The sequence below is a fragment of the Arvicola amphibius genome, chromosome 11 (genome assembly GCF_903992535.2).
Source record: "Arvicola amphibius chromosome 11, mArvAmp1.2, whole genome shotgun sequence".
Classification (NCBI taxonomy): domain Eukaryota; kingdom Metazoa; phylum Chordata; class Mammalia; order Rodentia; family Cricetidae; genus Arvicola; species Arvicola amphibius.
The window spans coordinates 20,914,536-20,937,174 of record NC_052057.2 but is presented as its reverse complement, the minus strand read 5'-3'; positions in this window follow the sequence as shown (position 1 = coordinate 20,937,174).

Genomic DNA, 22,639 nt, shown 5'->3' with positions numbered 1-22,639 from the left:
GGCTATCTATATAGCCCTGTTAATAGCCTTTCCTTGTGCGTCTCTTTGCTTGGCCTAACATTCTGTGACTCATAGACAAAACCTTGTGAGTATGTTAACTAACAGACCACCAGTCTCTATGAAGCCAAAGGCTAGGATGTCATCAAGTAAGTACGTGAGGCCTGTGCCCCTCTTTGCTGTCACCTGCCTGCCTGATGTTCCATCAATGTATTTGAAAAGCACCTTGATTTATAAATTATTTTTGTTCTGCTACTAGAAATTTTTCTTGAAACTGTTACTTTGGGGCTGGAGAGATGGCTCTGTGGTTAAGAGCACTGACTGCTCTTCCAGAGGTCCTGAGTCCAATCCCCAGCAACCACATGGTAATTCACAGCCATCTCCAGTGAGATCTGATGCCCTCTACTGGTATAAAGGTATGCATGCAGATAGAACACTCAAATACATAAAAACTGCTACCTTCACGGATTGTGAAAATTGGGGTACTGGGAATCTGAGCTCTCAGGCCAAAGTCCCTTAGATTAAATTACCTCTCATTCCTTCTAAGATGAGAGTTGTATTTTCACGTGTCTACAGCAGGCAGCAATCTAGAGGAGCAATCGTGGTGGCTGGAAAAAAAAGCAATAGTGGAGAAAGAGCCAAATAAAACATCCCCACTTGCTGTTGGTCTCATGTTTAATAACGTGAAAGAGGAGGTTTTTGACCATCAGAGTGTCTTCAAGCTGCCCTGCTAGGTAGAGGGGACAATCAGCGACTTCAATGCTTACTACCTTAGCAAGGGGACCAGAGCTTGATCTCAAGAACCCACTCCCTGTGGCAGCTTGTAATCCCAGGGCTGGGGAAGCAGGGACAGATGGAAAACACCGAAAGACCATCCATGTTAGTCAGGGTTTCTATAGCTGTGGCAAAACACCATGGCCAGAGAAACATGGGAGGCAAGGGTTTGTTTCAGCTCTCACACTCTGGTCACACTCCATCATGAAGGAGTCCAGCCACAAATTCATGCAGGAACAGAAGCAGAGGCCACAGAGGGGCTCTGCGTACTGACTTGCTCCTCATGATTTGCTCAGCCTGCTTTCTAATAGAACCCAGGACCAAGGATGGCATCACTCACAATAGGCTGGGTTTCCCTCATCAATCATTGATCAGAAAAATTCCCCTCAGCCTTGCCCACAGGCCAGTATGGAGGGGGCATTCTTTCAGCAGACGTTCCCTCTTGTCAAATGGTTCTAGCTTGTGTCAAGTGGACAGAAAGAAACCAACCAAGGCGCCCTCTCTCAAAAATCCAGGTCAGAGAGCTTTTGTGGAACAACACCCAAGGTTGTCCTCTAGCCTACATACATGTACACATGTACAGACTCATACATTGATCCTGCTTTTCAGTCTCAGCTCCCTGATTCCAAAGGCACCAATCTGTAACATCCCTTCTTTATCTTGGTCTAAGATCAGGTGAACTACAGTGTATTCATGGATGGGGAGAACCGTGTAGAATAATTGATAGAGTCTCGCTGTTCTAGTTTGCTGATCTAAGATGCTGCTGCTTCTGCCTGATCCACTTCCCTTGTTCCTATTGTGGTTGCTAAATTGCTAAATTCCTATTGTGATTGCCTCAATGTCTCTGCCCCTGGACAACTACCTTACCTGCTTCCTGACCATGGTCCTTGAATGGTGTTCTTGCATCCAGAGAGTGCTCAGGGTGGTCTGCCCTCTAAGAACCCCAGTCTTTCGCTGAGCCAGAAGGGAAAGTTATGTGACTTCCCCTTGTATGCCTGGAAATTGTTCTGTCTGAAGATTTCTCAGCATTTCTTTCATGATCCAGTAGTGCATGGCTTCTTCTTTCCTTCCTTCCTTCCTTCCTTCCTTCCCTCCCTCTTTCTTTCTTAAGGAACTCTTTTCCATCTCCCAAATAAAAACTCTTAGAAGTATGGAGAGCAAGAACGCGTGCAGACATGTATTCATACATACATATACATATACATATGTCTCTATCACAGATGACAGGCAAACAGACACACACACATGCACACCCAAACACACAATTTTAGAATAGATGTTTTCTCAGCAACAAAGCAATGACTATTATTTCATTCTTGTTCCAGATCCGTTTTTTTTTAAAGATGGAGGTCAAAGGTGAAGGTCAGTATACAGGAAGCGTATGCAGTATGTTTACCTATTTATTATTTAGTGACCTTGGGATCAACATTTGTAGAAGGATTGGGAGGAACACAGCTGGAGAAGCCACGCCCGATTGTAAATTCACTGACCACCTGATAGCCTCATTCAGTTTCATGAGAATGTCTGAAGATAAAGTATCCATAAAGTGACCCCACACAAGCTCAAAAGGCTGGGTCCTCCGTACTTCAGGAGGTCCTTGGACATGGACTACCCCAGGAAAGGCTCGTTCCTAGGCATCTGTAGTAAATCTTAAAGAGGCAGACAGTTGAAGACCAGCTGCCACGGGGCTCTCACGGCAGCAGAAACAGCAAATTCAAGAGATACCTATGGCACACATCGCCCAGATTCCCACGCGTCTGGTCCTGACTAGCTTGCATGTACACAGGCAGAGCAATTCACCTCTGAATTTCAAATTTATCCTCTAAAATGAGGCAGGTTGGATTAGACCATCTCTAGCTTTGAAATCCTAAACCGGATGGTGGAGACCATCTCTAGCTTTGAAATCCTAAACCGGGCGGTGGTGGTGCACGCCTTTAATCCCAGCACCTGGGAGGCAGAGGCAGGTGGAGCTCTGTGAGTTTGAGGCCAGCCTGATCTACAAGAGCTAGTTCCAGGACAAGATCCAAAGCTACAGAGAAACCCTGACTCGGAAAACCAAAAAAAAAAAAAAAAAAAAAAAAAAAAAAGGAAAAAAGAAATTCTAAAAATTTTAAATACAATTGTACTTTATTACCCTGACTTTTACCATGTTACCATGTTTACAGTGAATTAGGAGATAACCCTATATTTATATATAATATATATATATATATGGATGTACATTTGATGTATAACATAAACAAATCTTAATGACATGCACATGCATATATGGAGTGGGAAAGTCGTCTACCCCTTTTGTCTGGCTGAAGCTTGGCTAGAAAACACAAGCAAAAGGAGCAATGGGGACTTAGGTAAACACTCTCTTCCTGCCCATCTCTGAGCAGTGAAGAAGGTGGTCACACAACCCTCGTCTCTGGGAGATAAACATAAAAATAAGGTTGTTTATTTAAGAATTTAGATGTTATAAAAACGTCCACCAGCCATCTCTTTCTGTCTCCAATTATGACGACTAGGTTCAACTGCAGGAATTCTGAGGGGAAAAAAGTCCTCTCTGCATTTCAGCCTTCACCAGCCAGCCCACGGGATCTTCCACCTCCTCCCCTGCTGGATTTTTTCAAGGCTCATGTGGGCATCTGCAACACGGAACCCAGATGGCAGCTTTCTTGAATCTGCTTCGGTTTCCTTTAACAGCCTCTTTACCGAAGCTGCCCTGAAGAGGATGCTCGCGGTTGGCTCAGCAGGAGGAACCAGCAGAATCGGGTTTCCAAGAAGATGAGACTCCCAAGTACTAAGTAGAAAAAAAGACAAATGAGAGCCGAAGGTCAGTGTGGGGATTTTTAGATAGGATGCCATGCGCCGAAACATAGCCAGACCATGATTCTGTGTTTAGCTGAGTTGTGTAAGTGGTTACCCATTGGAGGTAGAAGCTGATTGGTAGGACATTTTGCTGTCTCATGGAAATGCGTGTTTTCTAAAGACTTTGAAAGCATATCTTTCTCTCATAGTGAGCACCTCAAGATGGGCCAGCTGGTTTACTGGTTTTCGGTTGCTAGGAGAAAATAGTTAGGTTAGCACACAGGTGGAAGAAAGGAAATATAGAATTCTGGGATGAAGAAAGATACCGCTGTCTTTGGTTTTCAAATGCCAGTCTGCAGGCTGGCAACAAGCTGGCTGCTTCCAAATGGCTCGGGGAGCTTGTTAAAAATAGACATTTCTAAAGCCTATCTCCAGAAACTTTAACTTAATATCAAATTATGCTCAATTATGATAGTTGGGTTTAGGGATGAAAGGAGTAGTTAATAAGCAAGATTTAGAAGACCGGTATGCATCCACTATCTAAATACATGGCTATTAATGTCAGCTGCATGATAGTTGCCTGACTTAGTCCTTTGGGAATAACAAGCATGTAGAAGACATGCTATAAATGGTTAATATTGGTTCTCAGCTTGACTGGATTGAGAGACATCTAGAAAAAGTACACTTTAATGTTTCTGGAGACAGTCACTATATGGGTCAGAAAACTGAGAGAGAAAGACCTTCCCTGGATGTGTCTGATGCCACCCAATAAACTTGAAGCCTGGGTCAAAGGAAAGAAAGAGCAGAAGAGAGAAACTTGGGGCATGTGCACAACAGACTCTCTTTGAGCAGGTGTGTTTTTGCTGTTGCTGTGGTCTGTGAACATCAGGTGCCAGGATTTTCAGCTTTTGAATGTAGAGTATGCCAGCAAGTCTGTGAAGTTTCCAGGTCTTCGGCTTTAGAATGGGTCTGTAGCATCAGTTCCCCGGTTCCAAGATTTCCAGATTCTCAGATGAGCAGCTAGTGGTTTACACGGACTCTGCAGATAGTTCATGGGACTATTTAGCATCTGATCAGTTAATCCAATTAATAAATCCCATTACACACACACACACACACACACACACACACACATGCATGAGTGCACCCTGGTTTGGGGAGGGGATATTTTCTCACAAATTGACAAATATCTGACAAATGCAACATAAAAGAAGGTGCTTGGCTTCAAGGGGTTCAGTGCCATCATGGCAAAGCAGCTTGTGCAGGAAATCTTTATATAATAGCTTATAACAAGAAAGAACTAGATAAGAAGGAGCCAAGGATAATATACTCCCAAGGACCCATCACCAAGGACCTATTTCCTCTGGTTAAGCCCCCATTGCCTTAGAGGATCTACAGCCTTCTGAAATGGCACCTCCAGCTGGAGACCAAGTGTCAGACATGAGCCTGTGGAAGTGGAGGATCATATTTTAAAGATATGTGATCTGTTTTACCTCACTTGCCTAAGCTCCTTCTGATTGGTTTAATAAGGAACTGAATAACCAATAGCTAGGCAGGAGAGAACAGGCAGGACTTCTGGGGAGAGAAAGGAGCTGGGGGAAGAATCCATGGCTTTCAGGAAGGATGAAGTCATCCAGACATGGAGGGCGTAGGACATACAGAATGGAGGAGAGGTGACAAGCCATGTGGCAGAAAGTAAATTAGTAAAAATGGGTTGGGAAGAAGCCTAAGCTAGGGTTAAGCTTTCATAATTAATAATAAGTCTCTGTGTCATTATGTGGGGGCTGGCAGTCCAAAGAAAGACCAACAAGAGAAGACATTGCAAACTCAGAACCATCACATCTACATTCCGTTGGTTCTTTTCCTCTGGAGAATACATACAGGACATCTCAAATGTCATTGAACAGCAATGGAGGATTAGATATGTGGGTGACTAAGTGGCAGACAGATATGTAAGTTTTCAGATACCAGATTACAGCTCATTGAGATAGAGAGATAAAAATGAAACTATAATTTTTAGGGAAATTAAGTATAAGTTTTAAAACATGTAAGGAAGGAAGAAGGAAAAGAGCCTGGCAGATTTCCTCGGAATAATCCCCGGTTGAGATATCTCAAAGTTGAGCAAGACAAATACTAAATAAACCCCATATATTTGCAAAAAAGAAATTCAATGGAGGCATGTATGTAGTACTTAGCACCGTGCATGCAAATGTCAGTAAATTGTAGGTACTGATTATAAATGATTAAAGGCTATGGTAAAGTGATTTTTAAAATCTCTCCCTCCCCCCCCCCACGCTTCTCTGGGGGTTTTCACATCAAAAGTACTTTCCGTGAGACGTTTTTCAAGGAAAGACCTGTGTTGCAGAGAGAACCGAGGAACTGGAACAGGGTGGTTTGTACCCTCAAATGACTGATCCAGCTGGGACTCTGGGGCACCCACGACCATCCATAAAGCACCTGTGTGGTTAAGGCAGCGCTTTGGCCACAACGGACAAGTGGCTGGGCACACGCGATCTCATGGAGTAACGGGCAACAGGTAAAGGGAAATCAACGAATACATCAGAAGACGTACAGGCAGTACGGCCATGCCTGAAGGCGCCACTGCATACAAATGGATGATGGATGACCCAGGTTGTGCTGAAGCAGAGAAATTTCTTTCAGAAGTTTACAGTAACCTGAGGTAGAGGACTCTTGGAGGCGATTTGATGACAAGCTCCATCTCCATCAGATTTGTTCCTGGGTCGCTCAGCACCTGGGACGGGAAAGTGGAGGATACAGAACGTGTGGTCTGAAGACCAGTCCTTCTCTCTCCCTCCCCCCCCCCACCCCACGATGATATAATGTCACCCTTCAGTGGACAACACACACCGCTTGAGCCATTTGTGTGCTACCAGTAAGTGCCTGCCCCTGAGGAGGATTAAGCCAGAGCTGCACAGAGAGAGCGAATTTATGGATTCTGCTCCTGTAGGTTCCCTACGAAAAGCAGGGTGAACTGCGATTTGGGACCATTTCCTCAAAGAATAGAGTTGCCTGCAAGCCAGCTAAGCCCCCTAGCTGTTGTGAGAAAAGATGTCCTGCATCGTGCTCCAAAGGACAGGCTTCTCCAGGCCATTCCGGGCTAGCTGGCGACACGTCCTTGTCTTTTCAGGCTGCACAAGGACTCTGGCTCCCAAGCACAGGGAAACCCGCAGCCCAGCTGCCAGCAGGCGGCGGGGACTGAAAAGGAGGAGCGCCACCTGGTGTCGTTTCTAAGTACGACCAATGGCACCCAGGCTCATTAACCCTCTTCCGAGGAAGGGCCGTATTGGAGCAAACATATCTTTGCCTTCTTAAAACAAAAATGACTACCTACCCACCCACCCCCAAAGCAAAAATATCTAAAGCCGACGCGATGTGTGAAAATGGCGCGATGTGACTAAATGGAAGCAGGAACCAAGGAGGACCAGGCTGTCTTAAAACCTTGCCTAGTCAATGACGCTGAGAACTGAACACGGACAGGAACCGGATGAGGCACATACGCTGAGTCCTGTTCCTATAGAGCTTCTGGGCATTTGTTTTATTAATTAATAAGTCACATAAGATGTCCATACGTTGAACGTTAGTATATAATAGCAAACTATGGGCAAAGGGAGACGTGGAATCTGCCTTGTAATTCTACTCAGAGGCTGAATGAAGATAGAAGCCCACAAGCTGAGATTTGCCTGGGTGGTACCACAAGTTCAAGGCCAGTCTGGGGAACCTAGTGAGACCCTTGTCAAAATAAAAAGTGAAAAGAAGGGACGGAGATGTGTCTCAGTATGGCTCAATGGGCCACCATACATAAGGCCAAGGTCCAATGGGGGTGGGGGGGAGATGTGCATGCATATGGTGGGATAGGATATGTGGTGTGAGTTACGTGCGTGGGGGGTAGAGTATTATGGTGTGTGTAGTGTGTGTGGTATGGTATTTGGTATTTTGTGTCTGTGGTGTGTGTAATGTGTGTGAGTATGGCATGGTATTTGGTGTGTGGAGTGTGTATGTGTGGTATAGTATGGGTGTGTGGTGTGTGTGGTATATGGTGTATGTGGTTGTGTGTAGTGTGTAGTGTGTGTGGTATTTGGTATTTTGTGTGTGTGGTATGTGGTATGTGTGTGGTGTGTAATGTATGTGTGTGTGGTATGGTATTTGGTGTATGGTGTGTGTGTGTGTGTGTGTGTGTGTGTGTGGTTGAGTGAAGGATACTCTCACCAACACATACAAAAGCTCCCTTCCTCCTCTTCTGATACTTGATATTGTCACCTTTGTTTCTGTTGTTCTCATGCTCCTGGTACTGACCCCCACCCCTCTGTGGCGTATGTGACTGTCTCTTGTGACTGTCTGTCAGCATGTTTTCATGTGTTTCTTGCCTGCATCCTCCTTTGTTGCTGTTTTCCTTACTGGTTGTCCTGACTCCTCACGCAGTCTAGCCATGAGGTCTTTCGCATTGTGCTTGTGGGATCCCCCTCTGCTGGCTATCCCCCTCTGCTGTGCTGTCTCGGGATGATCAGGGCATCTTCATGTTAATGGAATCTTTGTGGATTCTTCTCTCAGTTTTTGACATTTTATGCTTCTATAAGTATTCATTTTTATTTTTATTTATTTGTTATGTATACAATATTCTGTCTGTGTGTATGTCTGCCGGCATCAGACCTCATTACAGATGGTTGTGAGCCACCATGTGGTTGCCGGGAATTGAACTCAGGACCTTTGGAAGAGCAGGCAATGCTCTTAGGCACTGAGCCATCTCTCGAGACCAAGTATTCATTTTTAAAGACAAGAGATTTTAGAGCAGTTTTAGACTTACAGGGAAATTGAGAGAAGGAACACAGGTTTCTCACACATTCCCGCTTCTAGGCCATACACAACTGCCCACACTATCACACCACACAACTGCCCACGCTATCACACCCCTGTTAGAGTCAACACCCTGTGTTGACTCATCATTATCATCCCAAATCTGTCATTTACATTCATTCATTCATCCACATGTAGAGTGTTTGGTAAGTTTTGGAAAATGCAATGACAGACATTCTCCATGGTTGAGTATTTTCAATAAATATACTTAAAATATAGGGTATTTTCTTGGTGCTAAAGTCTTTTGTGTTTCATCTGTTCAGACCGCCTCCCCTTCTATTTTATTGCCTCCAAACCTGTGCCGTTTCCAGAATGTCACACAGTGGGGCTCAACATGGTCTTTTTTGCACAGTAGCATGTATCTACATCTCCTCTACATACTTCCTTGGCTTGATAGTTCCTTCCTTTCTAGTGCCGGATAATGTCCCATCCACTGGATGGACCACGGCTCTTAGTCAGGGCTACTATTGCCGTGATGAAACTCAAAAACAGCTTGGGGAAGAAAGGGCTTATTTCTCTCACAGTTCCATATAACTGCTATCATCAAAAACAGGGAGGGCAGGAACTCACCCAGGACAGGAACCTGGAGGCTGGAGCTGATGCACAGGCCGTGGGGGCAGGGAAGGGGGGGTGCTGCTCACTGGCTTGCTTCCCATGTTGCTCAGCCTGCTTTCTTATAGAACCCAGGACCACCAGTCCAGGGATGGCCCATCCGCAATCGGGTGGGCTCCCCATATTGATCACTAGTTAAGAAAATGCCCTACAGGCTTGCATAGAGCCTGCCCTTGTTTTTCTTAATTGGGGTTCCCTCCTCTCTGATGCCTCTAGCTTGTGTCAAGCTTACCTAACACCAACCAGTAAAACAGGTTTTTCAATTACGTGATGAAAAATACCACCATTGCTTTCAAGATTTCTCTTTTTTTTTTTTTTTTTTTTTTTTTGAGACGGGGCCTCTTGGAGTCCAGCTGGCTTCAAAGTCACACTACATGTGTGTGCTGAGAGTCCGAGCTAAGTATTTTATTTTATCAAAAGCTAATATGAATAGTGGTCTTGGCTAAACAGTAACCCAATTAGCCATGTGATCTTGAAAGACCCTAATTTCTAGGGTTCAGGGAAGGATCCCCCAGACTCAATAAGCTACGCCAATGGATGTAAACAGCAAGAGGTTCTTTAATGTTGAAGGCGCCAAAGGGGAACTCAATACTCCAGTGAGACTGAGCCCCCTTGGTATTCTTCCAGCAAGCATTTATAGGGTCTCAGGGTTACATAATAGGGAACCATAGCAACAGCAATATCATTGGTCAACTCAAATTAACATATGGGGGGATCAACATCAGGATGAAAACAAGTCTAATAGGATAAAAACAAGTCTAACAGGACGAAAACAAGTCTAACAGGATGAAAACAAGTCTAACAGGATGAAAAGTCTAACAGGATAAAAACAAGTGCATTTCCTTTTGGTAGAAATGGTCCACAGCACTAACTGGTAAAGCTATTTTACAGTAAACTGTCAGTATTCTCTGGTTCAGCATATCTTATAACCTATATTAACTGTATAGATTGTGCACTTAAAGCTGTTACCAAGTTGTCAAAACCTTAAGAACAAAAACAAGTCTAAATTAAGCCAGTTTTCAGCCAGTTTCTGCCTCCTAAGCTTTGATACACAAAGGACTGGGTGTTTTTCTCAAGACTGCTCCTGCCGCCCACAGATATCCTGGTTTGCCCCCTTGGCAGGTGCAGCTGGTCTCAAGGCTGCTTCTGCTACTCATAGGTATCCTGTTTTTCCCTAGTTGATCACAAAAACATCTTAAGATGGAGACTAGGGTTGGGGTCTTTCAATCTAGTTAATCCTGGTCATGCAAGATGATTTCAGAAAAGTCTGCTTTGCTTAAAGAGACACATCAGTTTTCCTGAGATGATTGTTCCTATTGTGGGCAGAGTCATCTCTAGTTTCCATCATGGGTGACTTGCCTCTGAAACCTTAGTGTTCCAGACTAAACCAACAATAGCTTTAGGGCAATAACCGGATACTTTTAGAGACATTTTCAAAGGTCTATAACAGGATACTGCAAAAGTTGACAGTAAAATACTTTCGGCTTTTACCTTAACTTTGTGCCTTTGACTTTCAGGGGGTGGGGAGTGAGATGGTTGGGTACCACTAGGTTTTAGAGAATAGTTAACATGTCTTTCACCAATATCTTCTTTTAGATTCTCCTCAATGAAAGGTTTCCGTACTCCAGTATTAAGTCTTTCTGCCGATGCAGCCAATCAAACCAAGCCAAATTAAGAATTAAAAGTACAGGTTTAATGAGTAAAATGGTCCCAGATGGTCTCCTGGCCCCCAGAGAGGAGACAGAGAGAAACAACCAGAAAGCCATATGGCCTTTCTGTGAGACGCCTTTTAAATACCCTTTAGGTGTGGTCTTGAGCATGTCTGTGGAAGGAGCCACCATTTTGTGGGCTTTGTGAGACTGGGCAGAGTTTAGATCAAGAGGGGGCCTGAGACAGAGCTCCACCCTAACACTCAGCTCCTAGAGATTTCCATTAAAAGAATTTAAAGGCAGGCTGGAGAAATGACTTAGTGGTTAAAAGTGTTTGCTGCTTTTGCAGAGGCTTCTATGTCAGGTGGCTTATAGCCCTTGGTAACTCCACCTCCTCAAGATCAAACATGTCGGGCCTCTGCACGTACCTGAGAACACACACACACACACACACACACACACACACACACACACATAAAAAATGATTCTGGCCAGGCAGTGATGGCACACCCCTTTAATCCCAGCACTTGGGAGGCAGAGGCAGGCAGACCTCTGGAGTTAGAAGCCAGCCTGAACTCCAAAGCAAGGTTCTTCACTAGAGAAACATAAAGCACTCTAAATAGTGAGCACAGGCCATCGATCCAAAGATTCCATCTACATTTTTATCAGGTTCGATACTATTTTAAATTCTCTGGACAGAACTCATTGCTGAGGGTGTTTCCCTATCTAATCGAAGTATTTGGCAAGCCCATTTGGATGACCGGCAGGAGGGCACATCCTTTCTTGGCTGTCAGAAAGTTTTCTGCTAGACAATGATATCGCGAGGTCTTGAGTTCCAGGAGATGTATTCAGGTTCCTCCGACCAACAATTACTGTCCCCAGTTCCAGTCCTTGGCTGTCTCAGTTGTTGATGGGGGAGGGCTCCAACCCGAATGCTTTATAACGCAGAATGTGAGGGCCCACAGATGTGAGCCTGTTCCACCTTGTCTGGAGGTCAGGGAGTTTGGGCTTACTTTTGCTCTTTCAAAGCTGTTGACAACAGCTATGGCTGCAAACAAGAGGTTCTCTAAGGTGTAGGTTAGCTAGAATTTTTTGGTATAGAGGGGGATCCACTCCATCTGGACCAAAGGTCAGAGAGGTCAAAGAGTTCAAGTCTATTCATTATAGCATGTTAATGAAGTCTGTTGTCTCCCCCTCCCCTTTTGGAATGAAGAATTTAAGCAGTGGAAGATAAACGCGGAGATTTAGGGTTCAGTATTCCCTGAATGTGTCCTTCTGATGCTTCTGTTCTGTGTTTCTGTCTTTTATTTCTCTTTTGTCTAACGCTCACAGTCTTTAACACTGTAGTCTGCTGGCACCTACCCTAGCATGCACAAATTCATTGAAGCTGGTCTTTGACACTGGGTAATGTCTGACTCACCACCTACTTCCGGAGCTGAGCCACAGTCCGCTTTAAATAAAGGGAACAGACACCAAATGAACTCAGAGACACCAGGCTCTTTTCTTACAGACCCCCAGGAGGAGTCTGTAAGAAAAGAGGTTGCTATTTTAGCAATAGCACCTTCTAAGTACCTCTTGTATTTATGTCTGTTTTTCACAACTTGATGACAGGGACTCTGAATTGAAATGAAGTGTCCACCAAGCTACATAACAGAAGAAGGGGTGGGGGATCAAGGTTTTGATTTAGGATAGGAAGGTAGAAAGCGCTGTGTGGGAAGTGGGGGCACCGGACCCCGGACCCTGACACTCAAGTTGTTTGTGTCAACTGGTATTGAGTCAACAGGAGTCACTGAGGCAGCCAGCCAGACTTACAGAAAGCATTTTTTTGCAAAAATAGAAAGTTTCATGGGCTACAAAGAAGAAAGAGCAACAATGAAAAAAATCTTATTAAGGGAAGAAAACAAGAAAGGATGGGGTGGTAGGAGATGCCTCTAATTGCAAACTCAGGATCCAAGTATCTGATAAGGCAGACGATAGAGCAGTTTAACTATGTATCCACCGCCATGCCAACTAATCTCCCTTACATGGATTTCTCAACAAAACATTTGCTGGAGGGAAAGACACTCCAAGAAACCCAGAAATCCGTGACAATGGGTGTTTACCACACAAGCCTTGAAGGGAGTAATTGCTTCCTGACTGCCTTGTCTTTTGTTACCAAGTCAACAAAATACAAATTGTTTGTTTTCGAATGTTCTTTGGTGTTCTAGCAGTATTTGCATTACCCCCAAAGTTAATTGGATAAAGACAAAAGTGGAAAAGTCTCGGGCTTTGGCAAAGCGCAGGACTGACATAGAAGGCGTGCCTCAGAACTCAACAGGGTAGAGACTGTCTCCCTGAACTGCAGTCTTTCTGATGGAGACGGAAGAACGCCCAGCCGTAAACTGTGTGTGGGAAATTTGGAGCAACAGTTTGCAATGTTACTGGTCCTGGTGGATATTCTGATTATTGCACTACTATTTGGTGAAATTTCGGTATGTTATTCACTTACAAAGCAACATTTTGTACAATTGAACTCCTTATCCTCTTGGGAACAAAATATCCAAAGGAGACTAGCTGCGGATATGAGCGGTCTCATTTGTTGAGGCCATTTGAAGTGCAGCCAGCCTAGGGAGATCCTGGAATGCATTTGCTAAGACAAACTATAGCGCTCACTAGTGGAAAATCCTGCTAAGATTATGGAAAAATCTCCTACAGGGACATTCCCTCTACAACAGTGCTTCTCAACCTTCCTAATGCTTTGACTCTTTAATACAGTTCTTCATGTTGAGGAGAACCCCCCCCAACCATAAAATTATTTTTGTTGCTACCTAATACTGTAATTTTGCTACTGCTATGAACCATAATGTAATTATCTGTTTTCTGATGGTCTTGGGCGACCCTGTGAAAAGGTCAGAGAGTCTGCAGCCCACAAGTTGAGAACTACTGCTCTAGAAGAACCCAGATATTATTTGTCTGTAATCGTAAGATAATTGATAGATTTGACAGATAGATACCGCAGGAAGTCATGGCAGATACCGCAGGAAGTCATGGCAGAAGCCATGCATTGTTTTAGCCCTGAGGAAGCCAAGCTTTTCTATCTGTCAATCCTCAAAACTCACTGAAGGACACTAGGTCACTCAAGTTTGTGACTCTGACAGGCCTTGCCCTTGTCCCCCACTCCCTCTTCCTTGCAAATAACAACAACAACAACAACAAAATTACATTCCTAAAGCTAGTTGCTAAGGTCTATTCCTTTATTTGGCTACTTTCTACTCCTGAGGCTGACTACCAAAGTCTAGCTTTCAAAGTGTTGAAGTCCAGCAGTTAAAAGTCCCCTTTAGCGGCCCTAATTAACATGCCCAATTAAAATTAAACACCTCATTCTAATGTGAGTTTCCCATTTCACCTTTATAAACCACCATTTGCCTATGTGCCACATCTGTCTCCTCTATCCAGAGGCAGCCCTTTGTCCCTCCAGGACAAATAGCCCTGTGCCCTTTCTCTTGTTCCCTCCCCCTTCACCTTCATCCTCTATCTCCTGTGTTTGTCTTTTATGTCCCTGTTCTCTGTCTCTCTGGAGCAAGGAAATCTCTTTTGTGCTAAGAACTTGGCCTTGGGTCCTGAGCTGATGTTTTTCCTTTCACTCCCTGTGCCCTAATCACTCCGTTGTCCACAAAGTCACTCAACATTTCCAAATGTTTGTGAAACTAAATTACATGTTATTTCTACAAATCCTTGGTATGGAAAGAAATGAGTACATTCCTTGAAAGAAATAAAGTTTTTTTTTTTCCTCACTAAGTTCAAAGTTAATTCTCCCAGGCATTCATCAGTTGGTCATGTAGGGTCTCCCTCTCTTCGCTGAACCCTAAGTTATTTCTTCTGAGGCTCTTGTTGGTTCATTCTGTTATTAAGACCACTTAGATTCCCAAGTGGTGAGGGAACCAACGCAGCCTGGAACATTTGTTCAATCTGTTTGTCCTGTCCCAATGTTAATGGAAACATTTTATACTATAATTTTAAGAAGAAAACAGCAGGGAACATTTAGAAAGAGGGTATTCTCAGGGAAAGTTAGGGGAATTAAATTAACTAGGAAGATTCAGTTCTCACAAAAATATTGCCTTTGTTCAAGTTCTCCCTAGGGTCTGCTCTCCAAACAAATTAAGGCTGTGGAAGAGAAGTCCAGTGGAATTCAACCCCAGAAGAAGTTTGTTATTTTTAAGAGTAAAAGAAAGAAATCACAACTCCAGCATTTTCATAATCGTAAGTAGTGATTGCTTAGATCCGTACAACTTTGCAATGGAAGAGATGTCAGCAATTACTAACCCCAGTCATTGATAGTGAAATGGCAGCCCAAAGGCATTGCTGGGTTGGCTCATGCTCACACACATACCCTTGTCACTGGGTGGAGAAAGAAACCAAGAACTCAACATCTGAGGACCAGTCTTTCTGTCCCATCATGATAGCTACCTTAGGCTACCATGTGTAAATGAAGACTGTGCTTTCGTTTTGGGGTCACCCAGACCCCCAAACCATATTAATTATACACAAAGACCATATTAATTACAACACTGTTTGGCCAATGGCTTAGGCATATTTCTAGCTAGCTCTTACATCTTAAATTAACCCATTTCTATAATTTTTTAATATTTTACCATGAAGTTCATGGTTAGTTATCTCACATCTTGCTTCTTGGGCAGCTACATGGTGTCTACCTGACTCTGCCTTCTTTCTCCCTGCATTTAGTTTAGTTTTCCCTCCTGTCTCTATTCTTCCCTGCCAAAGCAGCTTCTTTATTAACCAATGGTAATAAACCATATTCATAGTATACAGAGGGGAATCCCACATCAACCATGCATTTTTAAGTAACGCCTTTTAAGAGTTAACCTTCCCGGATAGCCAATGAGAACCTTGAGGATCAGAATGTATCACTCTATGTCTGCAAGAGATTAAGATATGTTACCCTAAAATATACTTCTGTGGTGTATTTCCAGGTTCATATTTCATATTCTGAGAAACTGCAGACATAAAGGCAAGTCCAAAAGCATACCCTTTGTAAAAGAGTTTACATTTACAAAGACGTCTAAATGAAGTATCTGTTGACAGGAAAAGAGTTGCTAAAAATTGACAGATTGGACCACCTGCAGTCCCTGTACATTCCTTCCTTCATTGCTCAGTGTGGTGTCTTCACCGGCTCTGGGAGTCCTAAGCCCATGTTTCTTCACGTAGCTCAGGATATTGCGGAAGGCTGAATTACCCAGCCCCCTTTGAGCCTTAGATTTTGTGGGAATCATGTGTGCTGTGTGTATATAATTAAATACATTTTTTTCTCCTCTAATCTGTTTTGTGTCAATTTAATTTGTAGTTCAGCTAAAGAACCCCCACAGCGAGGATGGAAAACATTTATTCATTCTCTGCAGCCTCAAACCTAACAGAAATGCACCGTATGGATTATGTTCACAGTCACATTATCAATTTTCTGTGTTACTTTTCCTACAGAGGCACATAGAAATACCCATTTATCCCAGATGGGACACTGATAAATCAAGGAAACAATTCTCTCCATGTTCAGTTTAGGGAACCCGTGACTTTATTGAAGTTACTTATGTAAGCATGAATACCTCCTGAGCAGCCACATCACTGAAAGTCTCGTCCTAGCCTGGACAACTCTCTCTCTCAGACACACACACACACACACACACACACCACAAAGTCCCAGAGGGATATGGGTCCCTACACTACTGTCTAGTAAATCCCACCCGAATTAGTTCCTGCCACCTTTCTGTCTATCTGAAAGATAAACCAGAGTTGACATTATGCCTGCTCTCAGCCGTCTTACCTGCCTATAGTAGGTCCACAAAACAAACTTAGTTAAAGTAGCTGTTGACTATTGTTCTGGGAACTCCAGAGCCTTTGGTGAGAGGCCTAACTGGTGAGAGGCAGATCCAAGTTCCCTCATGCAAGAATCTATACAGGCTCTGTGACTGTGATCAACCCAATAGAGAAGACACTGTTACATGCCTTCCGCTCCTTCTACATTTCCCCAGGAGCCGGCTCAAAGAGCTGGAGACTTCTCTTTATGGAACTCTTTCTTTCTGAATACTCTGAGCTACCATATAATATATCCGATCAGCCATGGTGAATTGTTAACAATGGAGAAGGCACATGCAAATGTCTGTAAGAGCCCCTGCTGATCCCTGCTCTATGAACTTCGCTGCTAAGGCACCAGATGTGTAGGTGAGGTTGCATTGGATCAACCTATGTGCCAGGTGAGTACCACTCAGTGACTTAAGCAGATTTAGAGAGAAGAAAACTTGTCCAGTCGTCACTACCTGAGACTCTGACCACAAAGTCAAGAGACAGAATGGCCATTGCTTTAAGTTTTAAGTATTTAGAGTAATTAGTAATAGACACCTAAAATAGACTTCAACCGAAATATCAAAAACAACCCCAACTCTCAGTAATTTTTATGTCCACTTCCTGGAATGTTTCTCACTACAAAAGAAAGTAAAAAAGGGAAAGACTATTGAACTGAAAATAATTGAAAACCCGATTTGGTGTTTTTTTTTTTTTTTTAAAGATTTTATTTATTACAATACAGTGTTCTGCCTCCATGTCAGAAGAGGGCACCATATGTCATTGTAAATGGTTGTGAGCCACCATGTGGTTGCTGGGTATTGAACTCAGGACCTCTGGAAGAACAGTCAGTGTCCTTAACCTCTGAGCCATCTCTCTGGCCCTGAGCCATCTCTCCAGCCCCAGATTTGGTGGTTTTAACAGACCATAGAAGTACAGAACTAGGCAGGCAAATCAGTATAGCTTCTCCAGGCACATCAGAGATTCTGGCTTCTTCCAACCTCCTGCCCCTAATGCACACAGGTCTGTGTGTCCTCCAGCTAGTTTATCAGTGTTCTGAGAGAAGTAGAGAGAGGGAGAGAGGAGGGGGGAGAGGGAGAGAGGGAGAGGGAGAGGGAGAGAGAGAGAGAGAGGAAAAACAATAAGGGAACAATCGCCCCTTAGACTGCCGAGTAAACTTGCTTCTTTTGAACACTGTATTTCAAGACTTTCTCTTGTTTCTCATTGGCGAGACGGGGTTACACACAGACCACATCTAGCTGCAAAGTAGTTTGAGAAGACAAGCATTGTTACCACAGTGCGTTCTCACCTCCACAGTAATAGGATGCGGCTAGGAAGGGGGACTGATATTACATAATAAGTAGCTGGGGTCTGCAACAATTCCTCCCTGTCCTGGAGGCTCAACTGAGTAATGAGTACAGGCTATAGCTCTTGAGCTCTGATAGGAAAGTGCTTTACACACACACACACACACACATAGCATAAATGTCCAGCTGTCCTAGGAAGTTCACTGTGTTTGGCTCACATTGCGTGTTTATTTCAGATGATTTAGTGAAATCTATAAAGACTTCTTTGTAGGGGAGTATGTCCCCTCAACCTGTCAAACATCTATTGGGCCATTAGGGACACCACTTTCTTCTCGGGCGATGAAGCAGCAGGCTAGTCATCATGACTCTAAGAAACAATTTGAAATTTGCTCTTCACAAATATAAAAGGCCGTAATAACTGGGTCAACCTGTAACCATCACTGCCACACATCTTTGCATGACAAAGGAGGAAGATGTAAATCCACTTTCAAAAGCAGCCGCGTACACAGAAACTCATTACAAAAATGGGGGCTTGTCATGTTTGGCACCCGCACACACACCACACACACACACACACACACACACACACACACACAAAACAACAACAACAAAAAAACCAAACCAACAACAACAACAAAAGAACCCTGCTCGGAAGTCTAAATACCTTGTGATCACTTGAACGGGTAACACGGCCTAAATGTTAATGAAGCAATTCGACTCACTCAGCAGGATGAGCAACAAAAGGAATGCTTTTCAAGACGCAGCTGTCAACAATTACAGTCAGTGGGCTGGGGCTGGCTGATAGCTTCTTAAAGCTCATGGAAATGTGGTGCCTACTTGACAGGAACCCGCCCCACCCCCACCTTCCCACCTCCTCACCCCTACCTCCCTACCCCACACCACCCCCACCCCGACTCCTAGGAACCCACCCCCATCCCACCCCCACCCCCACTTCTAGGAAGACAGCAAACCCATGTTTACTTGGCAGGCAAGGAATGGAATATTCTGGTTAGCTAGCATCCCCGCCAGCTCGGAAGCAAATGAGCAGGGTTTTAAAAGGTTCAGAATGATCAAAATAGCACTAATGACAGATTCAGGATTCCCTCAACACTTTCTGGATGTGGTGATTCAAATGCCATCTATAGGCCTTAGAGTTTCCTTTAAAAAATAATTATTATTTATTTTTATTTTTATGCACATGGGTGTGTATTTCCATGTATGTCCACGCACCATATGAGTGCCTGGTGCTCTCAGAGGCCAGAAGAGGGTGTTGAATCTCCTGAGACTAGAGTTACAGACATTTGTGAGCCTTCATGGAGGTTCTGGAAATTGAACCCAGGTCCTAGGTGAGCAGCTGGCGCTCTGAACTGATGAGCCATCTCTCCAGGCCTAGGCCTGGAGAATCTTCTTTTTACACATGAACTTTCTGGTCCTAAGAAGAAATGGAAGTTACTTTAAGAATGATTCTTCTGAACTAGATAGGTACACCCTTAAAGCACGCACATACATGCATGCACACACACACACACACACACACACACACACACACACACACACACACACGGGGAGGGGGGACACAGAGAGGGAAGGGCTTTACCGACAATGCCCTGTGGCCCCTGATCCCAGCAGGAATACTGAACTAAGATGAAGCCACCAGATTCTTTTGACTGGGAAGCTGGGTGTCTGAATGTGGAGAAGCCTCATGTCCTTCCCCAGTTTCCTTGAGATGAGATCTAGAGATGGCGGTGGGCTGCTCACAGTGACAATCTCAGCAGCAAAGGAAAAAAGGGGGGCAGGAACAGAGTCCTGGGCCAGCATGAGCGGCATAGCGTGTGAGTTCAAGGCCAGGATAGGCCATATCCAGAGATTCCGTCTCAAACACACAAAGGAACAAGTACTCAAACAACCAGGAGGAACATGTGCTAAGCAAAGAAAATAGTATAAACCACACAACCCCTGACAGACGTACCCAGCATAACCTCGTGGATTCCCAATAGCCTTAGTTCCTCTTTCTTGCTTCTTCCATGAGGCCAGACCACCCTCCAGTCTGTTGTCTCATAGTTCCCTGTGTGCTAACATGTCTACATAACCTAGCCTGGATGTGTTAGGTATTTCTCTTAGATGAGCCTCTCCGCCCATGCAAATAATTCCAATCAGATCGGATAAAAGATGCCCATGTTTAATGAAATACTCCCAGGTGGCCCTGGGAAAGCATGGAGAGGGGAAGAGAGGAAAGGGGAGACCATGCGAAACATAGAGACCACATGTTCATTCTCTGGGGGGCAGTTTAAATAGCCTGTGGGAGTGGTCTTGACCTTCCCTGGGAAGGGGTTACCGTTTGGTGGGCTTTCTTATGCCAGGAGCGGGGGTGAAGTTCCCAGTCAAACAGGATGGTTTGACAAAGTTTGTGGCAGTTCCCTCTCAATCTGTATTCTCTTTTCCTCGCTGACTGATATCCAGTTCTATTCTCTAAGGAAAAGCTAAGAGAAAGGCCATGACCCCCCCAAGCCTTTCTTGCAGTTGAAGTTGATGGTAAGCGATTTGGCGAGACTTCGAGGTCTCTTCAAGACTCCCACTCTCCTTTTGTTGCATAGAAAGCAGGTACGATTACTGGAATTCCAGCAACCACCCGTGGTCACACCACGACACCAAGGTTACAATCTAGTGCTAAGCATGGTGCAAAAGAGGAGCAGAAGGCGCCTTGAGCTTTGTACCACGTGTCATGCGTGCCACGGCTCAGGTTCTACACACTTTTCATTCAGCCCAGGGTCTCCTGATCAGGAAGTCATCTGACCCACAGTTAATACGGATCTTCCCACATCACAACCTTAATCAGGATAGTGCCTTAAAGACATCCTCAGAAACCAACCATAATATAGAAAATCCCTCAAAAGTGTGACTGGTGCCTAAGAATTAGTACTTGCTAATATAATTAGTACTAATCATCACAGAGCACAGGAGAAAGAATTAATATTAATTAATTTTTAATTGTTAATTTTATTGAGACCCAGTGATAGCATTTGGAAGATTACTTGTCTTGGGAAACATTTGCTGAAGTATTAAGGTGTTAAGTATCATTTTGGCCTCTTACTTTTAAATCAGGGATACATAGACAGACAGATAGACAGATAGATGGACATTTTCATGCATACATAGAAAGGACTCAGTTATAGCCCTGTAAAGACAGATAAAGGTGCAGAGAGAAGAGCGATCAAGACTATTAATCGTTTAAAACTAGGTGGAGAGGAAACTATCATGCAATTTCACCTTTTTACATGTATGAAAACATTGAAGAAATAAGAAGTTGTGGTTTAATTCTGATCTTCAAGTGCAAAGCAAATAATTCTGTTATTAGTTTTAGAGCCCCGGACTATTGCTTTGTTTTTTTTTCCCAAATAGTACTGGGTAAATTATCCTGCTTATTTGTAGACTATTCTGTTATTGTTGTTGTTGTTTTAAGAGTTAAGCACTGAGAATACATGGTTTCCATTACATTTGACTTTTAGTAAAGTTTTGGATTAGGGTTTTATTATTTATTTATTTATTGGCTGGCTGGCACGCATTTCCTCAGACTGTGTCACCCACAAGGGGGCGCAGTCCACACAGGCAACTTAGGGAAGTTAAGTCCTGTGGTGGGTTTGAGCAGTTCCCCAGGGTTCTCCGTGAGTGGGTGAGTTGGTGAAGGGTTGGGTAGGCCCAGACAAGTCCTACCCCTGTGGTCCATCACTCCAAGTGCACTGGAAGGTTCTGGATGTGTTTTTTACCGTGTTAACCCTGCAGTGAGGCAAGCCTTACCAATTAACATGCTATCCTGATAGTGCATGAATCTGCCTCCAAGAACGACCCATTAGGCACTACTGTCACATGTCAATAAGGTGCCGACTATCCACAAACTAGCCCCAAGGGGGATCAATTTCAAGTCTGCTCTTCCAGCACTATGCAATCAGCTTCATCAGAGACAGGCTTCTTCGGCCTTATTGTTTTGTCTCAGTACAGTGGCTGTGCCTTAAACTACTGCTGTTCAGCCAGCAATTACCACTCTGAAGTTACTGGCCTCCTTCGCGAGCTCGGGCTGTAGCCTGACGGGAATCCTGTTCCGGTGCCCAGCGGGCTCTGCCTCTAAATGTAGCTTTAACGAAACCTGTCTCGTTTTATTTATAAATAAGATCAACATTCAGAGGTTGGGGTAAAAACCTGCTAGCTCAGAAAGGCTGGGTGGCTATTAGCTAACCTACCCTCCTTGCTGTGGTCTCTGAAAGATCGGTGCTCCTGCTTCACCGAAATCAGGAAAAAAACAAAAAAACAAAATAAAACAAAAAACCTGCCACTCCAAACCCCGCCCTACCACTTCTTGTCTCTCTATCTCTCCCAGACGTCCTCTGATGCTTTATGATTGCCTTCTATCAACTAGAGGCTCATACAGCCTCCTGACCCAAGGTTAATTTTATTTAATTAACGCAAATGCAAACACAGGGTTTACAGTGTGATTGAATATCCCCCAACAATGCCTCCAGTACTGGAGAACAAAGAGTCAACCACAGGGTCCCAAGTAGCCACAAGCTAGCTACACTGCCATCCCTCTGAGTTGTCTCCTGTAAATGGTTACACTCTTCTCTTGCCCTCTACCCAACTCCAACCCTGCTGACAATGGAAGAACTATTACTTTTGCCCAAGAACAAACAGAAACCTGGAGATGGTAAGTAATTGTCCCAAAGCCCCAGAACTCATAATGATAATGATGGGACCGGAAACTCAGCCCATCAGAGTTCTAGCACCTAATCTCTCTGCTGGTACACCGTG